This window comes from Callorhinus ursinus, unplaced genomic scaffold, assembly GCF_003265705.2.
Source record: "Callorhinus ursinus isolate GAN/ISIS: 27379988/994484 unplaced genomic scaffold, GSC_fseal_2.0 scaffold75, whole genome shotgun sequence".
Taxonomy (NCBI): domain Eukaryota; kingdom Metazoa; phylum Chordata; class Mammalia; order Carnivora; family Otariidae; genus Callorhinus; species Callorhinus ursinus.
Window position 1 is genome coordinate 63,440 of NW_027397137.1, and position 26,031 is coordinate 89,470.

At 44.3% G+C, this 26,031-nt stretch overlaps 1 protein-coding gene and 1 pseudogene across 3 annotated transcripts in view; one reads left to right on the forward strand and one right to left on the reverse strand.

Annotated features, from left to right (window-relative positions):
* KCNJ15 (potassium inwardly rectifying channel subfamily J member 15) overlaps positions 1-26,031 on the forward strand; it is a 75,848-nt gene that overhangs the window by 39,470 nt on the left and 10,347 nt on the right. The window lies entirely within an intron of this gene.
* Positions 13,176-13,324, reverse strand: LOC112816830 (U4 spliceosomal RNA; annotated as a pseudogene).

The window sequence follows — 26,031 nt, forward strand, 5'->3', positions numbered from 1 at the left end:
CGAAGGCAGTCGCTTAACCAACTGAGCCACCCAGGCGCCCTTAATTCATCTTTCAAGTCAGAGTAACTTTCCTCCAAAAATAGTTAGGGAGCTATGGCCAGAGTTAATGTTAGTTTGTAGGTTTGCAAAGAAGAGGTTGTTGCGTATTAAGTGGGTAAATGCAGGAGGCATATCAGGCAGAGGTTTTCATCCATCCTTCCCTCTCCCCTGCCTTTCACCTGTCTCATAGAGCCACCTGGGCTGTGGGATTGTTGGTGCAGCTGGAGAGTGCGGTGCGGCAGGGCTGGGGAGTGGGGTAGCAAACTGGGCCTTGCTCTGTGCCCCTCAAGGATGCAGTGCCCTGGCAGGGGACAGCTCTGACCCAACCCCCTGGCTCTTTGCTGCCGTTCAGGTAGCTTCCCTGTGCTGGTTTTACAGGCAGGTAAAGGGAACTGTGTGGCCGGAAATGAGCAGCCCTAGAAATGCCAAACCTTCTCTCAACTAAAAGAAAAAAAAAAAATGTAGCCTGCTTCCCCACCTTGAAAGGGAGAAATGAGGGCACAGAATAAGAGAAAATAATGTATAACCTAAAAGTTTTATTTTGTAAGTGTTACTTGGTTGAGATGAAAGGGGAAAAATGAGTAAATCCTTGGCGTGCCTGGGTGGCTCAACTGGTTAAGCGTCTGCCTTCGGCTCAGGTCATGATCCCAGGGTCTTAGGATCGAGCCCCACATCAGGCTCCCTGCTCACCAGGGAGCCTGCTGGTCAAGAGCCACCAGGTTCCATTGGCCACTTATGCCCCATCCATGTTCCTAGGTTCTCCACCTGACCATGTCCCTGGGATTACAGATCACCGTGGGGCCGTGGGAATACACAGGGGACTCAGAGGGGGTCCCCTGCAGTAAGTATCCAATTCTCGGGCTGGTTTGAGGACCCAGGTAGTTAGGTTTGGGTTTCAATCTACATCCTATTTCAGCTGAAGTTGCCCTGGTATCAGGATGATAACTATGAGATTCTTGTGTGTTTTCTCCAGGACCGCACTGGAGTCTGATCAAGATCATATGGGGCTTGAAAAATATACAATGGGGTTGGGGGAACACTTTAAGGAAAATGAATGCAAAATCATGACTAGAAAATTAGGTACAAAGCTTTGGAGAGGGCTGATATGGGTTATGGGTATAAGCAAGGCTCCCTGAAGCTTGATTTCATTACCTTCATGATAAATCCACTCTGTGTCATACATAATAAAGGCCCAATACTTGCTTTTTGAAGGAATGGTTGCATCCACTTATGTAAATTTTAACTGCTGGCTGCCCTCTGAGTAACCGGAAAATGATAAGCAAAAATACTATCGTGCTTACACATACCTAAGATCAGTGATATATGGAAAATTGATCTGGGCGATATGTAGAATGTTTCTCATGCCACTGGCAGGTTGCCGTGAAATGTAGATCCTTGCGCTGTGGCCAAACCTTTAGGCCATAACTGGGCCCAAGGGCAAGATGCTATCAAAGTTCTGTTTTTCCTACAGCCGACTGTGTGGGCACTGAAATTAATGGTGCACTTTTTCCATTTGAAAAGCCCTCACTCAAGTTAAAGCCAGAAGAACATCGTGCTAGTCATGAGCCTAGAAGCTAGCATGATATGAAAGGCATTGAGAATGTGCTTCTCTTCTAACAGGCTGGAGGGTTTGCCCCTGTGAAATGTCCATGAAACGTCCATGTGTCTGGCAAGGGACAGCCTCTTCCCTTTGTTTCTGTTAACACTGTTTCCAGGTCCAGCAGCCGGGTAACTGCCATTTCTCGGTACGAATGCTTGCAAAACCCATGCCTACCAGGCCAGATAACGCTTTCACTGCCTCCCACCTCCTCCGACTTCCTTACTACTATTATTTACTCCTCTGACTAATATTTCGTGCAGCCCCACTGGGGACACCTTTCCAGACTATGATTGCTATGGGGTGGCAAGGTGTCGTGCGCTCCAGGAAAGAACATGTTGTGATGTTCATGTGTCCCTTGGCTGTGAGTTGTACTTTCGGGACCTGCACTGTCCCTGCAGGTGACTGGCCGGCCTTCAGGATTGCAACATGACCACAGATAGTCCCTAAGAATGTACTTACTTTTCATCTCTTTGTTTCTCTACCTCCATCTGATTCCCTCAGGATTTAAGTGGATTTTCAAAGGCACATCCACATACCCTCACACAAATACAACATGACATAAAAGTAGTTGAAAAAGAAAAAATATGGGTAAACCTCAAAGAGGTAATTTGATTAAATCATCTGCTTGCTTTATGAGTTTTATCTATTAAAAAAAAAAAACACAAACTCAATGTACACAGGCCCACAGTGGCAGGATCTTATTTGTGACTTCAGAATTAAATGTGAGTTGTAAATACACTTTATATTTGAACCAGGGAATCAATGAGGCCCTTGCTGGGTCCAGTCTTATCATGCATCATATTTTATAATTCCTTTGAATTACATTGTCTATTCTCCCTCTTAGGATTTTTTTTTTTTTTTTTTTTTTTTTAGTATCACTATGTCTGTAATTTAATTGTCCATAAACAAGGGGACAAGCATCCTCCACTAGTTTAGACTCAGGTCTGGCACGAGCGCCAGGAAGCCATCTATGACCCACCACACCTGGGCTAGCAGCCCTGTGTAGACGTCCCTCCCCACCCTGGACTAGCTGGTTCCTACCACTTGGCCTCACATTATAAGAACCCATCTACTTGTCTCTTTCACCTACTGAATTGCAAGCTCCATGATGATGGAGATTTTATCTGATTCTTCCTCTACTCTCCCAGAGCTTGGCCCAAATAATTCCTCAGGTGATGCTTGTTGAATCAACACGCATTAGGGGCGCCTGGGTGGCTCAGTTGAATCAACACGCATTGACATGAAGGTGGAATTTTTGCCATAATTACATCTTCAGTTGAACCATGACCTGCATTTATGCCAACAGAGAACTTTTTATCCAAAGTGTTTTAAAAACACGTATATCTGAAAACTACAAACTGGTGCATTTTTTTTTCCCTTGCTGAACATTACAAAGTGATAGATCTACTGCTAGAATTGCTTCAGTGGGGTTATTATGGAAGGGAGACATATTTTTACAAGTTTCTACAGGGCACCCCATACCTACAACAAAGTAGTTGAGTAAACCCCATACAGGGAAAATAGGTGGCACGCAAAATATTTTGGAAAGAAGGAAATTGAAATAAAACTCCATGGCTTTGGCATGGGAGTGTGGACTGGAAGTTTGATTCTGGGGATGAAAACAAGGGAAAGAAAGAAGAGGAGGAATTTGCTGCAATCCCAGTGAAGAAGAGGGTGATTTTATCCCTGGTTTGGCCAATCCAGGAGACGAGGTCCTACCGTCACATCATTCGAGTTGCCCTCAAGTACTCTGTTTTGATCTGGCCTGGGTTAGCATACCTGGGGAAATACGGGTATTTGGCTTGCAATATGTTTTAAATTTTAAGTTGAAGAGAATTTTCTAAGATTTCCAATATCAAGGATGAAATAGTCTAGGACTAAAACTTACAAGAGCCACCTTTCTGGGATCACCATCAAATGCATCTCCAACTGGGAGCAGTCTATGCCAGCACACGGCGTTTCAGAGTCTAAGGCTGTATGAGCATATGTATATTCAAAAATAAATTTTATAACGATGAATATTAGCTTGTCTCGTCTAGTCTCCTGGGGATGTTTTCTAAACTATGCTTTTTGTAGCACACTTCGTTTAGTTTTCAATATCTGAAGAAACGGTCTATGACATTTCTATGACTAGCCCTAAAGTGGGTGGAAATGAATATTTAATGAGTTTTTAATCAAATCCAATCAGGATTTTGAATGGTTGGGCTCCAGCCCCAGTCCTGTTCGCCCAGCACACGTGAACGGGCAGCTTGCTTGGCAGGAGCCTGGGTGGCTGAGGGAGAAGCCTCAGTCCTTGATCTCAAGGAGCCCCCAGTCTGCTTCTGTGAGGACGTGTGGGTGGGAACAGAAGTGGAAAAATAGTAAAAACCGCTCTAAGAGCAGAACATCCGTCGTGCCGGGCAGAACACAAGAACTGCTGGAGGAGCCATGGCAAACAGCTGGAGATAGTCAAGAGATAAGACCAGATATGTCTGGGACAGTTGGGAAAGGCCTGGGGTATTCCAGAGAGCCTTGGAGAGTGAATAGGACTTTGAGAGTCAGGAACGGAGGAGAAGCCATCAGAGTCAGAGAATGGCAGGGGCACCAGGGAGAGAAGGAGGCGCAGTACTGCCAGGAGTCAAGGTGATGATGCTGAGTGCTCCCTGAAGGCCACTTGGTTCTAGGTCCACCTTAATCCTAACAACAACTGTTCATCCTATCCAGTAGGCTTTATTATGAGCCTTGTTTTTGAGAGGAAAACAGGGCACAGAGGTTATGTAACTTGCTTCAGAAGGGGTGAAGCCATCTTTGAAGCAAGGTCATTGGCCTCTAGAGACCATGCCCTTCAGTGCTGAGCCTCTGGAGATGAGATTCAAGAGCAGGCTGGTTGCCAAGGACTGTTTGGGGTTCAGTTTGCCAAGCAGTGAGGAATCACTGGAAGCTTTGGTTCTGGGGGTTCTGAGCTGCATTTAGGAGTACTGGTCTGGCAGTAAAGGCCATGTGACTTGCCAGAAGGGTGTTTTGAGAGGCCGGGAAAAGGCATGAAGACCTGGAGCCCAGAGTGACAGCAGAAGGGAAAAAGAAGGTGCTCGCTGGGTGCATTAGAAGGCAGGATCTCTGGGCTTGCACTAGATTATGTGGGACGGAAGGATTTTACAGACAGGTGGCGGGATGGGGATGCCATTGTTTGGAACCAAAAATCAGGAGGAGTAACTACATTTAGGGAGAATGAATAATATGATTTCTGTTTGGGACAAGTCAGTTCTGGGCATTTTTCTAGGAAAGGTGTGGCAGGGGATGGTGAAAACAGAGTGGATCTCAGAAGAAGTGCGGTTGGTCAGCAGCAGTTAATGTGATGGGACCAAGAATGGTCAAGAGGGCTAGGTGGAGGACACCAGAGATGGTGTAAAGAGAAATAAAGGAGGATGAGCATCGGACCCTGGGGAACATAACTGGCAAGGGCCTGGTTGGAGAAGAGGGAAAGTCTACCACGTAGAAAGAGAATGAATCATCAGAGAAGCAGATAGAGGACTAAAGTATTAACCGACAGTAGGAACTTTCTGGAGACGCTCTTGCTGACACCACCCTGACTCATTTATCATAGCAGGTTAAGAGCAGGTTTGGAAGCTGAGGGAAAGAAGCTGCTGGTGGTCTGATGGTGTCAACGAGAAAAGACGGGGAGAGGACCTGGTGGCCACTTCCCAACTCACGCTGCAGATAAAAAATCAGAGGATTGAGAGATTATCGTTTGGCTGGCAAATCAGGGTCCTCAGAGGCCTGCAGGGTGGCTCCTTCTGAGCCTGTTGATAGTGAGTTTCTTTCCCTCCATGCCCCGTTCTAAGGGTGGCTAGCCCATTCCTTTTCCTCCTGAAACTCAACCAAGTGATTCAAAAAATTCACCTCTATCACGATTTTCAAAGTATAGGCTTAGTGCAGAGGGGAGCTTACACGTGCTCCTGAAGGAAGATTCTAGCAACTCAGGCCCTTTCACACCTGGGTGACTACCTGGTTTTTCCAAGTTATGAGCTTCAGTTCTCCTGAGACTCTCTGGATAAATGACAAGCCCATCTTGAATTCGAATGGGTTTCCAGTAAAAAGGGAAAGATAATGCAGTGTCTAAATTTGCTAATTACTGCAATGATTAAAGCAAGACTTTTCAAGTTTATTCTTTCATAAGATCAGTGACCTTTTGAACACAAGCAGGATCTGACAAAGACAGTCCTAACAAGGGAAAGAGAATGAGCAAGCCATGCCAGTTCCCTCGGAACAATTAGCTGCTGTTGGCATTGGACCTACAGCTTAAAGTTTGTTTTGCTGGGACTACCTTCTGGTTTCTTGGTGTTGTGCTGTGATTAAACAAAACTTCGGTAAAACCTAAAGGACTGTATTATGGTCATTTTGAAAAATATATAGGGGGATTAAAAGAATGGAAGCTTTCGTTTTCTTAGCAAAAGTCAAGTGAGGAATATTTTGGAAACTTCTGGGTAGGAGAACATACGTATGTGACAAGAGTTCTTCAAGCCCTGCAGAAACAGAAGATGGGTGAGAACAAGCCTCTGGCAGGTAGTTGCTAAGAGAGGCAGGCTGATCTCATGACAAGAGACTCTGGACTTTGGAAGCCGACATTCCTGGATGTGAATTCCTGGCATGTAGACTCCCAGCCACAGAGCCCTTGGTTAAGGCCCAGTGACGTTCTGAGCCTCGGCATCTTTGCACATCTGGGGGCGCATGTGAAGCCATCAATCAAGAGAAACTGGTTCCTTCTGTTTCCATTCAAGGTCCCCACCTCCCGCGTGGATTCCTCAACATCCCGGCCGCCCCCCGCCCCAGCCCAAGGTGAACACAGGCTTTTCTTTAAGGTGGCTGGAGAGAAAAAGGGTAGATTTGGAGGCAGAAGTGCTAGATTGGAGGGCTGTGTGATCCTCCACCAGTTATCTAACTTCGCAGTTTCTCATCTGTAAACTTGGAGGAATTCCTGCCACAGGGATACCAGGGAGTTAAATGAGATGCTTTTTGTGAAAGTGTCAGGAAGGCTGTTCCGTCTTCTCAGAATCAATAGGGTAACAAGCATTCTCCAAATGACCAGAACGAGCTTACTTTCCTCCCTAGGGACTTAATTCCCTTTTCATACAGTTCTGTTTTTTAAAAATTGACTTTATAAAAGAACTCAGAATTCCAGAGTCTAGGTCACCACCCTTAACAAAATCTTCAGATTTTTTAGTATTCTTTTACTTACAAAAAGGATTCTACCCCGGGGCGCCTGGGTGGCTCAGTCGTTAAGCGTCTGCCTTCGGCTCAGGTCATGATCCCGGGGTCCTGGGATGGAGCCCCGCATCGGGCTCCCTGCTCCGCGGGAAGCCTGCTTCTCCCTCTCCCGCTCCCCCTGCTTGCGTTCCCTCTCTCGCTGTGTCTCTCTCTGTCAAATGAATAAATAAAATCCTTTTTAAAAAAGGGGGATTATACCCCTATAGCTACTCAAAGTTGGATGAACAAGATTTAGATTTGGCAGAAGCTGATTTACTGGGTTGTTCTCTTTGCAAATTCAATCAGAAATTACCCTTGTAATTGTTTTTGACTTCATATTTCCTTCATATTTGTTTTTGCTGACAAGAACACATAGAAACATTAAAAAGGTAACTTTCTCCTAGGTTTTATAAGGAGAGGAGAGTGACAAAGAGAAATACTATGAACTTGGCATACAAATGAACCATGCTCTGGAATTCGGGTGGGTCTAGGAAAAAGTACAGACTCCAGTGGAAAACATACATGGGTGTGTGAGAAATCCCTGTAAACTATAAACTGAGTACATACTGCACAGGCTGGTATGGAAAGAAACCACAAGACTCTCTAAAATCGGGGAAAAGGAGACAGAGAGGAAGTTTGGCACCAAAACACCAGGTGTCCCTGGGAGTTGGGGACGTTTGCAGTTAGGAGCGGTCTTGCTTGGATTTATGGAACCTGACTATCATAAGCATCAACCCGGGTATCTGTTAGCCAGCGTTCTCCACCACTGAGCTCATTCCTCACGCTCCTCTCCCACCTCTCCTTACCAAGCTAGCTACCCTCCTCAGAGTCCTGCTTTGCACCCTGTGTTGGGTGCGTTCAGCCGGCCGTTTGTGATCCTAGTTCTAATGCGAGGCAAGCTTTCTTATTTCCCTTTTTTGAAGGGAGGGTGCTGAAAATCAGGGAGACCAGATACTTGTCCGAAGTCACCAACCCAAGTACCTTCCACAGGGTATTTTCCCTTGTCCCCAGGATGCACCCATCAGGTGGGCCTTGGCCCAAGCTTTCAGACTTTAAGGACTTGCCCCTCACTGTCATACCGGAAGACCTGAGATTTGAACCCAAGTCTGTCTGGCTCCAACCCTATTCCTTTCCACTATATCATGCTGCTTCCCTATCACCAAAATGCTCAAGACGAAGCTGAGCGTGGAATAATATGCAACGAATATGTGGTGATTCATCCAATTTTGTCAAAATCAAGGGAAGATAACAAAAATCTGTAAATTGGACCAGAGCGTGTGTGTGTGTGTGTGTGTGTGTGTGTGTGTGTGTGTCTGTGTATGTGTGTATACAGAGAGAGAGAGAGAAGAGAGAGGACGGGTTTAACACAGATGAACCATTCCTACTGTCCCTAAACTGTTGACATTGCTTAGTAGTTCCTTCCCTGAACTGTCATTCTTAAGGACGGTCCTATAAGGAAAATCCCTGAGGACTGAGCTGAGCACCGTTTCGGTATTTTTCTAGTCAGAAAGCAGTGAGCCCGTGCTATACCGCTTTCAGTATGTAATCATCCACACCCTGGCAGCAGGCCTGGTCATTGCTATTCCATACAGATAGTCCACATCCTGTCCAGAGGTCGTTATGGGAGCAGATTGGCAGAGAAGAAACATCTGTGGAAATGCATGTGGAGGTCATGGAAAACGAAGGTGCATGAGGTCCATCCAATGTCGGAAATTTCTAGTGTGTTCCCATTTGTTTATTATAATTATCCACCACAGGGGCTGCTTCCTAGCCTGGTGTTTTAAAAAACAAACCACAAAACTTGTGACCTAGCACCAGGATCGGGCCCGTGACAGTGTGAGGCCCATGACAGCTTTGAGAGCTACTAAAATGTGATTCTTTGTTGTTGTTGTTGTTGTTATTGTTGTTGTTTTAGATTCTATTTATTTATTTGAGAGAGAGAGAGAGAGAGAGAGCACGAGTTGGGGGGGGGGGCAGAGGGAGAAGTAGATTCCCCGCTTAGCAGGGAAACCAACATGGGACTCAATCCCAGGACCCCGAGATCATGACCTGAGCTGAAGGCAGATGCTGCACCGACTGAGCCACCCAGGCGTCCCCTAAAATGTGATTCTTGATCAGATAATTTTCCAAGGTTCTAGAGCCTCTGGAGAGGATTCAAGAGAGAGAAAGAATTTCTAGTGCCCCGCAGGACCCATGAAGAATGAGAGAATGCCGTACTGACTTCCACATGGTAGTTCTGCTTGGCAGTTTCTGTTGCCAAATAGCTTTTAAAAAAAAATCAGATACAGATACCGTTTTTGGCAAAGGGGCTGTCATTTACCCATAAAAACCAAAGTCCTGTGCTGGGAGTCTTTGTGGCCCAAGGGCTCTGCTGCTCATTCACCGCGGAAGTGGGTGAGGACAGCTCGAACGCCCAGCTTCTGCCTCCTGGGGTAGAGGACAGGTTCCCACCCATTCTCTCAGCTATCACGTGAGCACAGAGCCTAAGGTTTGGACTGCACACACCCTCCTGGAGTCCCAGGATTCTTTCCTGCAGAGCCAGGTCCAGTCATTACCACCCTGGATCTCCGGGACCTTCTGTTGAGCAGGGCCCTGGCACCCGGACTCGAGGTAAGACCCCCAAAGTGCTTCCCGCTGGTCTCCCAGGGTGGTACAGAAGGAAGGGAAAGATAAAGCGCCCAAACCTCAAAAGACCAAGGAATTTCTGGAAGGTCCGACCAAAATGATTCATCTTGACCTCAGGCATATTTTTTTTCCCTACTCTCTCTTCTATTTCATTTCTACTAGTGTGTGCCTTACTGATTTGAAGAAAACTTCCACTTTTGAAATTTCTAGTGCTTAAATATGCATGAGCACAACTCTGTGAGATTGCAAATAAAATACAGCATTAACTTTGTTAGGAAAAAGAGTGAGTAATACTTGTACCCTATACTGTAAAGACTGAAATTCCAATTTACTTGCATAAACAAAAACTTTGGGTATCAAACTGTTAATAATGCATCAAGCATGCTTCTAAAAATAGCAATTAGCTATTAATTCAGATTAAATTTACAAATAAGTAACTTGCAGAATTAGTGCTGAGTTTTGAGCCTTAAAGACCTTGATCTCAAGGACACGGTATATGACAAATGCAGCTGTGTGAACAAGCACACATCCTTAGGTGTATTTCTTTCAATATCATGTATCATATTATTCACAAACTGCATGGCATGTGAAAAGTAATAAGATGTTTAAAATATTAAATGACAGTAGCTAGCTAGGAGCCCAGTTATCCTTATAGATTGTCCAGTTGATCACAATTTACCTTGGGCTTTTAGAACCTACTTAAGGCCTGAATAACTCTTACTCACAACTTTTGACAGTGAGGAAGATCCTACATATATTGCTATAAATTCATCTTATCTCTGAGAGACGACTTACGTGTGTATAACTTTATTTAATATCCCTAGCTATTTATTCTAATACTTGAAAAGCTCCTTTGCTTTTCTTCCTTCCTTTCTCCCACCTTCTCTTCCTTCCTTCCCTTCTTCCTCCCTCCCTTCCTTTCTTCCTTCCTTTCTTTCTTGATATCTTTTAACCAGTGTCTCCCCTTTTTCCAATATTAACAAAGCAATTTCCCCAGCTTGCAAATATTGGAACCTATTCATCTCTAATAATTCTCTCGTCAGTCTGTTCCAATGTCCTATCAATAACTTACCAATTACCCATGACACCTGAGATCTCTCCCACCAGAATTTAGGTTGTGAATTTTCACAGGGAAATTTATTCTTAAAACCAGGACGGTCCATAAGACCAAGGGCATAGTTAACCCAGAGCTGTGTTAGCCCTGCATCCGCGTTGTTGAGCACCAACAGCTACACATTCAATGTGCACGTTAAAGAAGTGAAGTTTCAGAATTTCGCGTGCGCTCTGATGTTCACCGCTGCCCATGCTGAGGAGAGCTTGGAGGCCATTTCGTCCAACCCTCTCATTTTACAGATGAGGAAAACAGGCCTAATTGATAGCTGGCAATACTAAATTATAGCCCTTCTAAAACTCAATAGCAGAGTTAGTAGGCTTCTTAATGTGCTCAATTACCATAAGGATCCCACGAGCTGATGAGTGTGCTGTGACCTTGAGCATTTACATTCTGTGGTTTTCAGATGTTTATGTTTCTAACGTGGTATTTGTAATCCCAAGGCCCAGTAACCTTTTACCGCGGAGGCCTTGCCAGTCCCCGGTTCTGGGCACCTCCCTTCTTCCATACTCAGCCAGGGCTCCCGGGCTGCACAGGATCTGCAAAGTCACAGCAGGTGCAGCCGAGAGACCAGGTCCTGTGTGAGGGCCTCATGGGCCCTGTGGCCGGTTGAACTCCTTTCTTCATCTCTTGTCTCCTCTCCTGGCCTCTAGGGATCCAGCCCAGATCCTTGCACCTCCTTCAGCCCTGCTCATCTTGCCCCAAATGACCATAGCATCATTCCCTGGACTAAGAGCACAGTTCATCAAGCTTCATCCTCTACGGCTTAACATTTTTCTATAGCTTTTCCTATCTCTCTTTCCCGTCCCCTCAACTGGAACAGAAGCTTTATGAAAATAAGCATTTCACTTGTACACTGGTATCCCCCGTGTATGGAATAGTCTGGAAAAGAGTAGGTGCTCAATAAATACATGTGCAGTGGGTATAACCTTTCCTCTTTCCCTCCTGTCTTTGGGAAACAGGTGTCCCCCTCTTTTCTAGGACTTAACCTCTGGGAGCATCAGTGTCTCCTGTCAACCCTCAAAACCTTGACCTCTAATTCATATCCTCTTTCCTGAAATTTTATTTCCTTAGTTGTCCACTCTGCTGAACTTACATTGCTGTCCAACCATCTGTCTGCCCTTTCTCCAGCTGCTTTGCTGGAAAGTCCTCTCTCCTTCTCCTCAATGTAGTCAGTCTCCAAGATTCTACCCTCAGATGCCTTCTGCTCTTGGTATTTTTCTTTTATATAGATCTCATTGGCTCATGTGGTTAACTTTTCGAGTCTTCATCATGAGCCCCAAATTTATTTCCTAGAGATGAGCATCTCAATGCAAACATGATGAGAGCCAACCTCACAATGTTGCCTTCAATACTCTCTGCTTTTCATGTAAGTCTTCCTCTTCATCCAGGGACCAAACCCCAGAGACCTATCAGCTCCAGGTCCCCTGCCACCATCCCACATCTAATAGTTGTGTGGATTTACCCTGTTGGTAAGCCAAGGTGGTGATGCCCTTGAGTTCATGCATTGCTGAGTGAATTTAACAGCATCCCGAATAATGTCTCTGTAGCTACTCTCCCCATCTCCACCTGTCTTGCTACATGAGCCTGGCTTCTTTTTACCTGTTGAAATGATTCAGTTTGATCTCCATGGCCTTTTAAAATCTACTGCCAGTACAGCTTTCAATCTGTGTTCATACTAACTTTCTTGAGGGACCACAGTGATTCTTAACCATCAATACACACTAGAAGCAAATAGGGAATTTTGAAAAAGTACCAAACCTCAAGCTCCAAATAATATGTCCCTCCTTTCCCTCCTCCTAATGAGAGATTCTGATTCAATTGACATGTGCGGAAGCCAAGGTACCAGGGCATTTAAAAAATTTCCCCAGATGTTTCTTAGATGCAGCCACAGTTGAGAATTATTGATATAACCTATAATCCAATCAAATGAACGTACTCAGGAAAGTACTTTACCTCACATCATACTTTTGCCTGGGCAATTCCCCTCACAGGCAATTCCCTTTCTTTTATTTCCTCTTCCTACAGAAAATGCATAAAGACTTCTCTGGTTCTTTCAGCTGGAAAGAATCAATCCTTTCCTGGAAGTTTCTGTATGTTTCTATATTTTACATTCATTCATGTCAGCTGGGAAGACACTGAGTTAGATAAAGACAGCAGAGAGTATTAGAATAAGACAAAGTCCCTGTCTTTACGCGGCTTACAGTGGGACAGGAGAAATACATGAGCCAGCAAATAACATATGTTTTGTGATAGAAGTCTGTAAGTGTCCACAAGATAATGTGTAGCCATAAAGGATTCTATTCTGCTTGGTGTTATAACAATTCACGTATATGTCATCTCCTCTATCAGATGGTATAATTTGAGGACCAAGAGCAGACATGAGACTACATTTTCTTATAATAGTGTTAAATGTTTGCTGAATAAGTGAGTGAGTGAGTGAGTGAATGAGTGAGTGAGTGAGTGAGTGAGTGAGTGAGTGAGTGAGTGAATGATACGCTGGTCATTAGGCATCACTGGGGAGTAGTAACAGCCTCCAGGAAATAGTGGCCGGGATGGAGGGGTTGTCACCGCTGGAGTTTAAAAACCATGTCATCATTTTTAATCCTAGGCTATGTGTGAGTTTTACAGTTTTCCTCAATCATCCTTTCCATAGTTTATTTAATTTGCAATAATCACGCCTCGGATAAACCTCATGGGCTATGATACTGCCACTGCACAAAGCTCCATAGTTTATTTAAAATGGTAATAGGAATAGCATTAGAAACTAGGTCCCATTTCTCATGACCGAGAAGAGGGTAATGGTCTGCCCAAAATAATAACTTAGCCCCTTTGGCTTTAATAAATAAATCCTAGAGATCAAATGTGATGGTTTGATGGATAAAGAGAAGAACTGGAGGAGATGAGAAGAAATAGCTGCCCACCCTATTGGTCCATGAGCCTTCCCTCCTTTCGTTCTGACCTTACCATGGTCTTCAAGTTAAGTCCTTGGGCCTCTTAACAAATATTGTTAATATCTTTAAGTTAATGAAGACAAATAGGATTCTGCAGCATCCAGGCTAATGTTGTGTATGTGTGTGTGTATGTGTGAATGTGTGTGTATGTGGTGTGCATGTGTGTGCATGTGTGTATGGGGTAGGCAGGGTAAATAAGGGAGGAACCAAAGCACTTGTGAAAGCAATTACACTTCTTTAGTGGAAACCTCTAATCCCTTGAGGAGCCATAGGTATGATTAATCATTCCCTAAAAAGGAAGCCATCCTCGGAGAGAAAATCCATATCTGAACATCCATGTTCTCTTTAAGGTCACCCGTGAATCACAGTGTAAGGGTCATCAGCGGAGGAAGCTGAAATGGTCAGGCCAGCTTCCGGGAGCATCTGAGTCAGGACAGACAAAAGGAAGTGTTTCTTAACCCAGAGAATTGTAGCACGGTGGAAACTCACTTCCCACAGAGGTGGAACAATGTGTAACCATAAGTCACTTCAAAGAAGGAATTCAGAGAACATCACATGTACTGATAAATGGGTTGAAACTGCTCACATGTTTTGGGTCATGTCTTTGACCTTTATTCATTCTTTAACTTATAGGTCAATTATTAATCCATTTATTGATTCATTTGTTGAGTCATTTATAGAGTGATGAGTGTAAGTCATCAAAACTTATTTTTTTTTGAGCACCTACTATATACCCAGGACTGTGTTACTGGTGCGTACAAAGATGAACATGGCCCAATCCCTGCTCTCAAAGAACTCACCATCCGGAAGGGGAGTTGGACGCATTAAGAGAAAGTCATGATGCTGGAGTGAGGGTACTGCTAGTATGCGTTATAGTGGTGAAGGAGAGGCAGGGCCTTAAGTGAACCCTCAGTGGGAGGAGTTAGCCGGCTGAACCACAGGGGTTCAGCTAAGGGATCTCACACTGGGATGGGCTTCTCAGGCAGCCGAGACACTAGGAAGGCAAAGGCAGCTAGAAAGGTGTGGGGCAGCCCGCGGCATGCAGAGAAGTGAGAGCAGTTCATCATCACTGAAGCATGGACGATGGAGAGAACATCCAAGGATGTCACCAAAATGGTAGCCAGGTGTTCTCACTGGGAAAACTCGGACATAGGGTAAAAAGCTTAAGACTTTATCATGTAAGAAATGAAAAACAATTTGAGGGCTGACACAGGGAACTGACATAGGCATGTTCTCATTTTTTGAAAGGGAGATTGACTCTTAAGAGGGAGCCAGAGTGAAGAGGGGCCAAAAGGAAGCCAGGGACGCAGTGAGCAGGGTGAAGCCTTGAAAGGGCAGAGGAGCTGGGGATGGAAACAAGGACTGTTCTGGAGGCAGAACTGAAGACCATGGGTTGTGGTTATAAAGGAAGAGGGGAAGGGAGGCAGACTGGCACGAGGCTTGGGGGACTGTGGAGCCACTCACAGAAAGGATACAGGAGGAGGAGCACCCTCTGGGTGGGGTGCTGCATGGCAGCACTGTACACTTCCAGGAAGGCCGACTTCGTGGGCGGGATCCCTCCTGCGTCTTCCGCCAGTAAGCGGGGGTGTGTGTTACAGGGGACCAAGGCAAAGTAACTTTTTCTCCACTCAATTCATCAATACACCAATACATAGGAGCATTCACTTTGAGACCCATGGCTGCTTTTTCTAGCATGGCCAGACTCTAAGCTGCCTTTCTTCCATAATTCGTTCATTCATTCATCCATTCATTCATTCATCAACATTAAGCCCCTGTTGAAACTTTGGCATTAGCACCCTCAATATAAGGTATGACAGCTTATATTCCAATGAGGGGCAATGAAGTGTGATGCACAATGAGCTGGATTTTGAGTCAGACCAACCAGGATCTAAATACTGTCACCACTACTGATGGGTTGTGTGGTCTTAGGCGAACTTCCTACCTGTCTGAGCCCCTCATTTTCACCAGAGTTCTACCAGTTACTCCGCCATTTGGAGTTAAGGAGTAAGAACTGCCAACATAGTGCTGGTCACATGTATGTTCTCAGCTAATGGTTGTTGGTAATTTGATAAGTGTTATTGCAATGAGATATACATAAGGAAGCAAACAGTTCCACCACTGAGGTAAAAATTCTGAGAGACAGAAGCACAGGGGCTGACCAGGGAGCACGTAGGGAAATCAGGGGAACAGGGGAAGCACCTTCTAGAATGAGCAGTGTCTCAAAGGTAGATAAGAGAAAACAGGTGGAGAAAGGGAGAGAGCTTTCTAGCAGTTGACCTGGGAGGTTTGGGAGCATTGAATCAATCAATAGAGGACCAACCCATTAGGGCAACTATGAGTCATTCAGCGTGGCTTGTGCAGGCTGAGGAGCGGCTGGTGACAAGGCAAAGGTAGGTGGCGCAGCTCCTGAAGGGCGCACACACCATGTGCAGAAGGTCAGGAGCTCAGGCCTTGGTTTGTAGATAACCTGGGTTCCTGAGCTGGGCAGTGGGGGAGCGCTTTCCGGAGATCACCAAGGCTGCACCCTGGGGAATGCTTTAGAGGGATGGCCACTGGAGACAGGGACCTGGTTATGAGCCTGCTTCGATCACCAAAGAAAGAAAGTATGTGCCTCCAACCTAAGGTGATGGTGCTAAGAAGGGAGAGGGGCAGCTTCAAGGTATCCCAAGCTTGGCTGTGTGATGCAAGGCATTCTCCTTAGCTGAATGTTTTGTCCCTCCCCACAACCCAAAGACAGCAATTTGGCCTTTCTCGTTCCATTCCATGAGGGTTATTTACCAGTGATCACAAGGATACAAGAGTTGGCACACAGGGAACACAGGGGTACATTGCCTGGGCTTGGCAACCAGGGTCCCGCTCCCAGCTCCATTCTCTGAAAATGGGATCTTTCCTGGAAAATAGGGCTGAAGACAGATCCAAGATAAAACATTAAGAATTGGCCTACTAGGTATAATTCGGGGGCCAACTCATGTCAAGGTGTCAACGTTGTCGTCCCTTAGAACTTCCTCTTTCATCCTCTCCACGATCCTTGTTAATCCCGAACACATGCTCCCGGGCATTGGGGTGTTCGACTCTGAGTCCTTTTGGGCTGCATTATGTTTGTGGGATGTGGGCCTAGATTCAGAGGAAGCATCGTCTTAATCACACGTTGCTTTTCCCTGACACCAGCCACACAGGATAGAAGATGCAGATATTTGAAAATGGGTTCGCAACTGCTATTGCAGAGTACAAGGTGGCTCAGAAATTGAGCTAAAGCTTGTGGTTCAAATTAGACCGAAGTAGCCTTTTTGAAGTTGTCCTGGGACACACTAACGTGAATGGCCAGCTACACTGTGTGAATTAGGAGAATCATTTTGTTTGTCAATAACGAGTGTGTGTGTTTTAACTCACAAATATTCATTGAGCACTCTATGTATTTTTCTCCTCTTCCTTTGGACAAAGAACATTGGTAACCCACTGACTCTCAACACCAGGGTCCCATCAGGGTGAGGGTATACAGAGGTAGCTCTTTCTAGTCAGAAACTTCTGACTTAGTTTTCTTCGACTTACCGTTAGCACCATGGGATCTTTGATGATAGGAGCTGTCAAAATGTTGGTTTCTAGCCATGCTTCTCATAAAGGGGGTTTCCAGATTTACGCCAACAGGGGAAGAGAATTGCTGACTACAGGACTGGCCTTCGATGCTCTTTAACGTTCTCTTTTTTTAAATGAAGCCAGCTAGTGACCTTGAACTTTCTCCCATAGGTAAAGCTCCTTTCGCAACAGAGTTGTGTAAGAGAAATCAGCCTTCCTGGCCCCCACAGCTGGTGACGGCCATCCGTGGGAGAGAACAAAGTCCCCGAAATCATTTTCTGTGTTCTGTGTTTTGTCATTCAGATGAGGAACTGTGGTTGCAAAATGCTGATTGCAACCCCAACTGTAGCTACTTCATTGCTGTGGAGCTTGCTAGAAAGGCAAATTCTCAGACCTCAGCCCAGAACTTCGAATCAGAATCTGTATTTTAACAGGAGCCACAGGGAATCTGTCTGCACATCAAGGTTTAATAAGCACTGGTCTAAAGCAAAGGATTGAAAAATGTACAGCCCCCCCTCCACACACACACACACACACACACACACACGGACATTTTGGGACCTAAAGGCATGATACATATACTTTTTGTCCTGTAATAATATATTATGTACATTTTAAAATATACGCAACATATGAACACTGAAAAGGATGAAGTGAAAACTCAATTTGAATACTTCTGTTCCTTCCTTGCTCATGGATTCCTGAGACACAAAATGTCAGAGACTCCCGTTCTAAGGAAACAAACGGAAAGCTATTGCTGAAAGGGATCTTAGAGCCTTCTATATATGATGGCCAGTGTGCTTGAAACCTCATGGAACGTGAAACCATAGGAAGTAATTTGTTAGGCTAAATCGAATATACTGATGCCTCTCATGCTTGTCAATTGCATCAGTGTGAGAAATATAAAACCCATTTTCTCTTCAAGGCCAGATCCTGTAGGGATATTCTTTGACCTATGACTCAAAATGGAAAGTCTAAACCTTCATTTCTAGCTCGGTGATTCAAGTCAGTGGTGTATTTGTACCCCTCTCCTTTCTGAGGTGCCTAGCTTTGGACTGGCCTCCCCTCCGACCTACAGCGTCAGTTCTCATATCTTTAAACGAGCTTCATCAGTTACTAAATCCAGACAGCTGGGAGTTCACTTGCATGGCATCTTTGTCTGTCCGGTTCTTCCCTCAGACACGAAGTCCCTACATGTGGCAGGACTTGTGTGGGCTTTAGGGTTAAAAGATGAATTAACACTGAGCCTGGTTTAAGGAGAAACAGGGGTCGCAAACACATCACCATAGCAACTCTTAAATGTTATCTTGAGGTGGGAACAACTTGCAAAAGGCAGAGGGAAGAAGCAAGAGGAACTCTCCCAGGAAGCTCAAGGAGGTAATGTTTGAGCTGGGCCTTGGGGGATGAAAAGGGAGGTTGCCAGACACAGGGCACAAAAAAGGAATTTGGTGTAAAGGGACCTGCCTGAGCAAAGGCATTGGGCAGGAAACCTGCTTTATCAGCATGCCTCTTGAGTGAAATGTAAACTCTTCTAACCCACTCAATTAAAAGAAGCCTTAAGCTGACATGAAAAAATAACCCTGAACACTTACTGAACACTAGGTTCTTGGAGTTGTACTGTCTAAACATCTCTGAAAGTAAATTATTTCATACGGTTTGGCCACAGCAGTGTGTGGAAAGTTTCTCAGTAGGGCACAATAAGTACTTCTCATTTACAGTAAAATCTGGAATGTTTGGGAAAGGTCTGTACTAGGGAAATTGAATTTTCAGATTAACTCCATAAAAATGGAAAGTGTGGTTGAAAAACCTTCCTAATTTTGTTTTCCTTTAAAGAGAGAACCGCTATTAACATTTTAGAGGCATTCAGTTTAATCTCACCTAGAGAGGGAAACACAGCAAATACACTATGTCCAGCTTTATCAAATACCTGTTTTTAATTGAACACGTTTAGCACTTTGCCATGGTTTTTAAAGACTGCACAGTATTTCAGCTTTTAAATATTTTATAAATTTAAAATCATTTCTACTGTATTGGCGATGCAGTTTGATTTGAATGTTTCAGTATCGTAACTAATGTAGAAGGCATTCTTGTACATAATCTCAATGCACATTTCTTATTAATTCTTAGACGTAAAGTCACTGGGTCAAGCAGTATAAATAAATAGCTTTAAACTTTGAGCATATTGTCAACTGGCACCAGAAAAAGCTGCGGCAAATGACTCTCTCAAAAGCCGTATATGAAGCCATTCACCTCTGCATGCTTGTCAGTGTGAACCATTGACATGTCTTTAAAAATCTTTGTTGACCTGACCAGTAAAAAGCTGTGTTCCTTGGACCCGTGGTCCCCGGGTCTCCTACTCTGCCAGGAGCCTACGCTGCCCAAGGCTCAGACTGGGCCTGCTTCTCCCATACTCCATGTCTGGGAGAATCTCACCCACTTACATGTTTCAAATTCTGTTTGCAGCCTTCAGCATTAAAGGCGGCCCTCCTGCCCAGCTCTCTCTTGTGAACATCAGCCCAGACCCCAGGTCTTATCTTAGACCTGCCCTCTGCATCCCACAGAGCTCTCCCTCAGACCTCACCCCTGGAGGGCCCGGGCCCTCTTTCTGTATTGAGACTGTGTGCCAGAGTGAGCTCCACACACATAAAATATCAAAATGTTCGAAGAGCATGGGGTCTGACAACATATGAATGATTTTTAAATTCCAGCGGAAGATCCAGTGTCCTCTGCATCAGTATGTTCCCTTTAACCCCTCACCCCCACCCCATCCACCTCATTTTCATGCCAGGAGGGCAGGAGCCATTTTTGAGACCTCACCTACCCCCCCACCTGTTAGAGGTGTCTGTTGACTATCTGGAACAGGTAACTCAGAGCCCCTGGCTCCTCTCAGTCCGCGGATGCTGTCCTTGTCCCGGCATCGGGACTTACATCTTGGATTGCTGAAAGCATCAGCTAACCAGACTTCCAGCATCTATGCTTGCGTCCTTCTACTTCATTCTGCATGTTGTGTCAGAAATGATGACTTTATTTTTTTAAGCTGCTATTTATTTGTTGGACAGAGAGAGACACAGCGAGAGAGGGAACACAAGCAGGGGGAGTGGGAGAGGGAGAAGCAGGCTTCCCGCGGAGCAGGGAGCCCGATGCGGGGCTCGATCCCAGGACCCTGCGATCATGACCTGAACTGAAGGCAGACGCTTAACGACTGAGCCACCCAGGTGTCCCAGAAATGATGACTTTAAAAGCAAGTCTGACCCTCTCTTCCTTGATTGAAACCCTGAGATGCTTCTCGTTCCCTCAGGATGGGGCTGATGGCCCTGCATGGTGCAGCTTTGCTCCAAGCTCCTGCCGGACCCTGCTCTACTCCTCCTACTCAGTGTCCTTCCCTACTTCCCAGAAGTAAAAGCTCTGTGACGCCTGGGGCCTTTGCAAACGCCATGCATCCCTCTGCCCAGAACACTCATCTCACTCCTAGCCCGCCTCCTTAACCTGTCTAGTGCTCTGTATTCTTTATGTCTCCACTTTAATGCCTTCCTGAGATCCCAGACTAGGATGTATTACACACCCCATGTTCTATTCTCTCATCCATTCTTGAATGTCTCCCTAATTCTTCCCACAAATATCTTTAAAAATTCATCTAATGATTTATTTAATACCTCCCTTCCCTGCTCTACTATAAACTACACAAAAGCAAGGACCAAGCTTGTCTTATTCACTGCTGGATCTCCAACACCCAGTGCAGGGCCTAGCACATAACAGGTGCTCAGTAATTTCTTGGTGTGCAAATGAACGAACAAACACTGTCAAAATGTCTTCAGAGTTTCCAGGTTTTTCATTTTTTGAGGTGTATGTTTATAAAAGTTGCTGTTTTAGGGGCAATGGTTTTTTATTAACTTGCAAGAACTTTCTATAACCAAAATATTAACCCTCTGCTGTTATCATTGTTAAACATAATTCTTTTTGGTAAGTCATATATTGTATGTTTTGGTTCTTGCAAGCACAAAATGACAATAGCTCTTATATAATAATTAGCGGGAGGAGGCAGAGCGTTGTGGTGCTTTATGTATTATAACCTCACACCACCCTATCATGTGTAGGAATTCTTACTGTCACTATTCTGCAGGTGAGAAACTGAGGCACAGAGGGGTTAAGTAAGTTGTCGAAAGTCACACAGTTACTATTAACAGAAGGAGAACTCTGTACTCTTAACCTTTGTGATGTTTCTGAAGAAAGGCTTGTAGGGTTTTTTGTTTGTTTGTTTGTTTGTTTGTTTGTTTGTTTTTAAGTACCGAAGAGGTAATATTGAACCTGACTTTTAAAGTACAGATGGGAGTAAACGGAGAAGGGGGAATGAGAATCTTTAGGAAGGAATGGTGTATACAAGACTAGGAGCTCGGAGGGCACTGAGTACACAGGAAAAAGGCAAGTATGCACCCAGGCTACATCCAGAAGGGAACAAAGATAAAGAGGGAGTGGAGAGCCCGGGCTTAATCAAGTCTTTAGCTTTGCAGAGGTGGGCAGGACTGGTCCTGTCGGCAGTGAGGGCTGTTGGAGGATTTACAAAGGGGAGTGTTCTGGGGATAACTACTCGTAGATGAGTAGCTTTCTTTCTTCCTGGTAAGAATGAGGAGGAAATCACAGTCAGATAAAGCTGGGTGCTACTGAAAGTATATTTGCTGTAAAAATCCAGCTTCACAATTCTGAGAAGTGCAATGTGGCAGGCTCTGAAGACAGAGGGTTGTGTGTGTATCTGAGCTATCTTTTCCTCCTTTGGTTCCATGTAAGAAGAAACTGCACCATCGCTTTGGAGTCGGGGGTATTGGGTTGTCTACCCAGGGGTACTGCCGTTCCAGTCCCCATGCACTTGTGCATGGTCACTGCCAGTGCTGGGCCATGCAGTGATGTCCTGCTGGAAAAGAATGAACTGTGGTTCTAATTGTTGGGGATCCTGGATATTCTTCTAAAAGAAACAAGGATTGCTAAAAATGTTAAGAGTGTCTATGGGGCAATCAGGCAAGGGGAATTCAAGATGTTGGCCTTATTTCTGTGACAGGATCAGAAGCACTACACTTCAGAGCCTCATTCACAACAGGGCTTAAGCCCAGGTCCACGGAGCCTGGAGAGATTAGCGGCAGAACTAAGGGGTGTCCATGACCTAGGCTGGGGCAGGGGGAGGAGCGGTTTGTGGTCAATCACCTCTAACTAAAATTTATACTTTTTTTTTTTTTTTTTTTTTTTTTTTACTATGAACGGTGAACACACTGCAATCCTACCAGCCGCAACTGTGACTTGGACAGAGCAGGAGTCATGTTTTTCCACTTCACAATTCATTTGTTTCAGACATCTTGAAATAAGGTTTCTGCTCAGCACACCTTCAAAATACCAGCACTTATTAATTAATGCTTAAAAGAGAAGCCCAGTTTGGTTTTTTTTAAAAGGCTTCAATGAGTGCATTTTAATATTACTGGTGTCTTTTGTAATCCCCTTTAGCTTATTTTTATCTTTTTAAACCCATTCTGAGAAGGCAGTCCGACCCAAAGGACCACAACACAAAAATGGTCAAGGATCCCCCCCCCCCCCACCAAGCTGAAAGATTAAAAATGAGACTAGCTAGCTAGACTTTCTGACCGCTCTGGTGAGCCGTGCATGAAATGGCCACACTCTCAACCCACAATGATTACATTTGTCTTTAGGGTTCCTAGTACTGGGAAAGTCTGGATGGTTGTTCTCCTAAGAATAATATCTGTACATGAAACCCCGTCTTTAAATTTTTTGACCTTCTGAGCTACTCTTGAGCATACATTTGCTCTTCCCTAAGCATGCCAGATTTAGCAAATAAAAATATAGTTCTTCTTGGGACTCCTGGGTGGCTCAGTCGGTTAAGAATCTGCCTTCGGCTCAGATCATAATCCCAGGGTCCTGGGATCAAGTCCTGCATTGGACTCTTGGCTCAGCGGGGAGCTTGCTTCTCCCTCTGTCTGCCGTTCCCCCTGCTTGTGCTCTCTCTCTGACAAATAAATAAATAAAATCTTTAAAAAATACATGGATCTCCTTTATACTATATCTATATAGTACATATATACGGATTTTAGATAAAAACGAGTAATTTTTAGTATAAGTATATATCAAATATTGCATGGGACATAGTTATACTGGAAAATTATTATCCACCTGAAATTCAGTTTTGACTGGGCATCTCATATTTTACCTAGCAACCCTAAAAACACCGAAATTGGGCTGGTAGTCCCCCAGCTAACTAACCGTAGATGGCTAGAAAGTGTCTCCTTACACTGTTTACTGATGGAGACTCGTTAACCACCAAAGGTCTCGGACTTTAATTGACTGGGAAGGGATTGTGAAGTTTGAGATTTTCTTATTATCACTCAGTGATCATAAGCATCTATGTTTTCAACTTTGGGACCAGCAGACAACTCAGAAATATGACCAGTTCTTCAAGTAAACTGACCAAAGATCCAAGAATCTGGGTATAAACTGTGTCCCCTTGAGATACCGTGATATCCAGTTTCTCTATCAGAGAATGTGGTCAAAGTTTAGACCGAGAGTGAAACTGAATTTCAAAACCTTTTGACACTTGTCCCATTGTTAAATAATCCAAATCAAGCAAAAGTCCTAATTTCCTTTGTCTGAGACAAGGTTCCAATCATGATAATAATGAGCGTGGAAATCACCAAGGACAAGAATTCCACTCTTGTGTCCAGGTGAATCACACCAAAGGCCCTTAATCATCAACTGATAGAGACCAACAATTCCAAATTAATTCTAAGCAGAAGAAAAAGTAGTCAGCTTGCAGCCGGAAAAGGAAGCCAGCCTGCAATCGGTGTGTATATTTATAATGTGATACTTTTTCTATATTTCCATGCCTTTATTGGAGTTAAAATATTATAAATATGAGGCAAAGCAAGATGTGAGTGGTTAAAGGTGGTAGATTCAATGTCTTGGTGAGTGACAGATTTATTAACGGGAAAATCAACTTGAAATTTTGCAAATTACGGGAAAATCAACTTGAAATTTTGCAAATTATATAATGATACATTGTAACAACACAGTGCTCTAGTCTCAAGCAAGTTCTCAAGCAGGGAGATAAAGGTTAGAGAAAACGAATGTCCTGGCTTGCTTCCCATTTTTCTCTTCTTCTTTTAATGCTCCAACTATGTTCAGTTTGAGTTTTATTAAACAGAATACACCAAATAAAATATTTGTTTCTCTACAAGCCCTGTCTGCAAAAACAGATGCCTTCCGTTCCGATTTATTCCAGGTTACGGTCAGACAAACCCAAATGCTCTGCATTTTCTTCTCCTTATCTGAAATCTGAAGGGGACAATTTTAAGCCACCTTCTCTGTGTTACATTTGAACTAATCCAGACAAGAATAGTAAGAGAGTGTCCATGAGCTAGTTAAAGAAATCTCTTCCCTGAAGAGAAAGTTGGGGGCAGTGTCGTTAGGAAGGCTACCGCAACACAATTCGCCTTGGGTTTTTTTTTTTCCCCCCTCAGACATAAATTTTCCTGTTTTACCAGTCATTCCACAACAATGCATGTCCAAGCCATGCTGTGATTAGAGGGGAGAGTATGCTTATTACCCAAGTTCTTCACATGTTGGAGCACGGAGAGATCAAGGGTGGTAAACCAAAGGAAATTTCCATTTGCTGTTTAGCTGCTGCACATTCTTACTCTATAGGAAAGTTAGCTGTTACTAAGTAATAACGTTCAGCTGAAGTTGGTCACTTGTAACAACAGACAGATGTATAATGTTTTATTTAGGTTAGCCAGCTCTTTCACAAATAAAGGCCTTGAAATTAAACTGTCTTTACAAAAATATTCTGCAAATGATACCTCTGCCTTATTCCAGTGCTCAGATTCTTTGCGATGGAAAATGGAAAATGAGTCTCCCATTGAACCCTGTGCCTGTTTAAACTTGTTTTTGCCGAGTAGAGAAAAGTTGATGTTCTACAGAATGAAAAACATTTTAAAAAGAATCTGCATTGAGGAAGAAAGGGTATAACTATGCAAACCACATTTAGAGACAGAAAGGGATTTTTTTTAGTACTTATGGAATTTGAAACAATAATAATGGAATGGAAACATAGGGAGAAGGCTAAATATTTGACCGCAGAGGCAAATTGGATCATCAGGCACTCACATGCAATGCAAAATGTGGGATTTGTCTTTAAAGGAGTAGTCGTTGGTTTCCAAAAGAAAGACATCGCCAACCCACCAAGCCATCACTGACAAACTCTGGCCACATAATCCTTTGGGAAGTTGGGTTCTTTTTAAGACAGGTTTTGGGTAGCACCTGCAGAGCTTCTGATTCAGTAGCTGAAGTGGGAAACTTAAGAATTGGCATTTCAAATGAGCTTCTAGGTGGTGCTGATGCTGCAATTGTTGGGGGGGATGGGTTCCCCCACTTCTATGCTACTTTGTCATCAGTATCCAGTGAGACGGGTAGTTCATCTCAAGATACTTTGTGACAACAAACACAGATACCTGCCTGTCAAACGGATTGAGAAGCACAAAGCCTTGCTTCCTCCCCTAATCCTGCCACTGGCTCAATGACCTTGAACAAGTCACGCAACTTTTTGATCCTCTTTTCCCCCAGTGCAAATTTAGACTGGACTAGCACTCTTCAAAGTGTTCTCAAATGTTACATAAATGCCAGATATAGTTCAGCAGGACTTCTCAGAAGCTGTAGTATATAGCCGTGAGGCATCAGTCTCCAATGGGTGCAGACCATGAGCTGTTTGGATGTTTGGTAGGCAAATCTTCCCAAAATCATCTGAGTACAAATCCCTTTATTTGTGAAATGCCTGCACCATACACTTGGGGGAAAACGTAACAAAGGACAGCTAAAGCCCTTCAGCTCCCGCTCACTCAGCCATAGAGTCCAAGTTC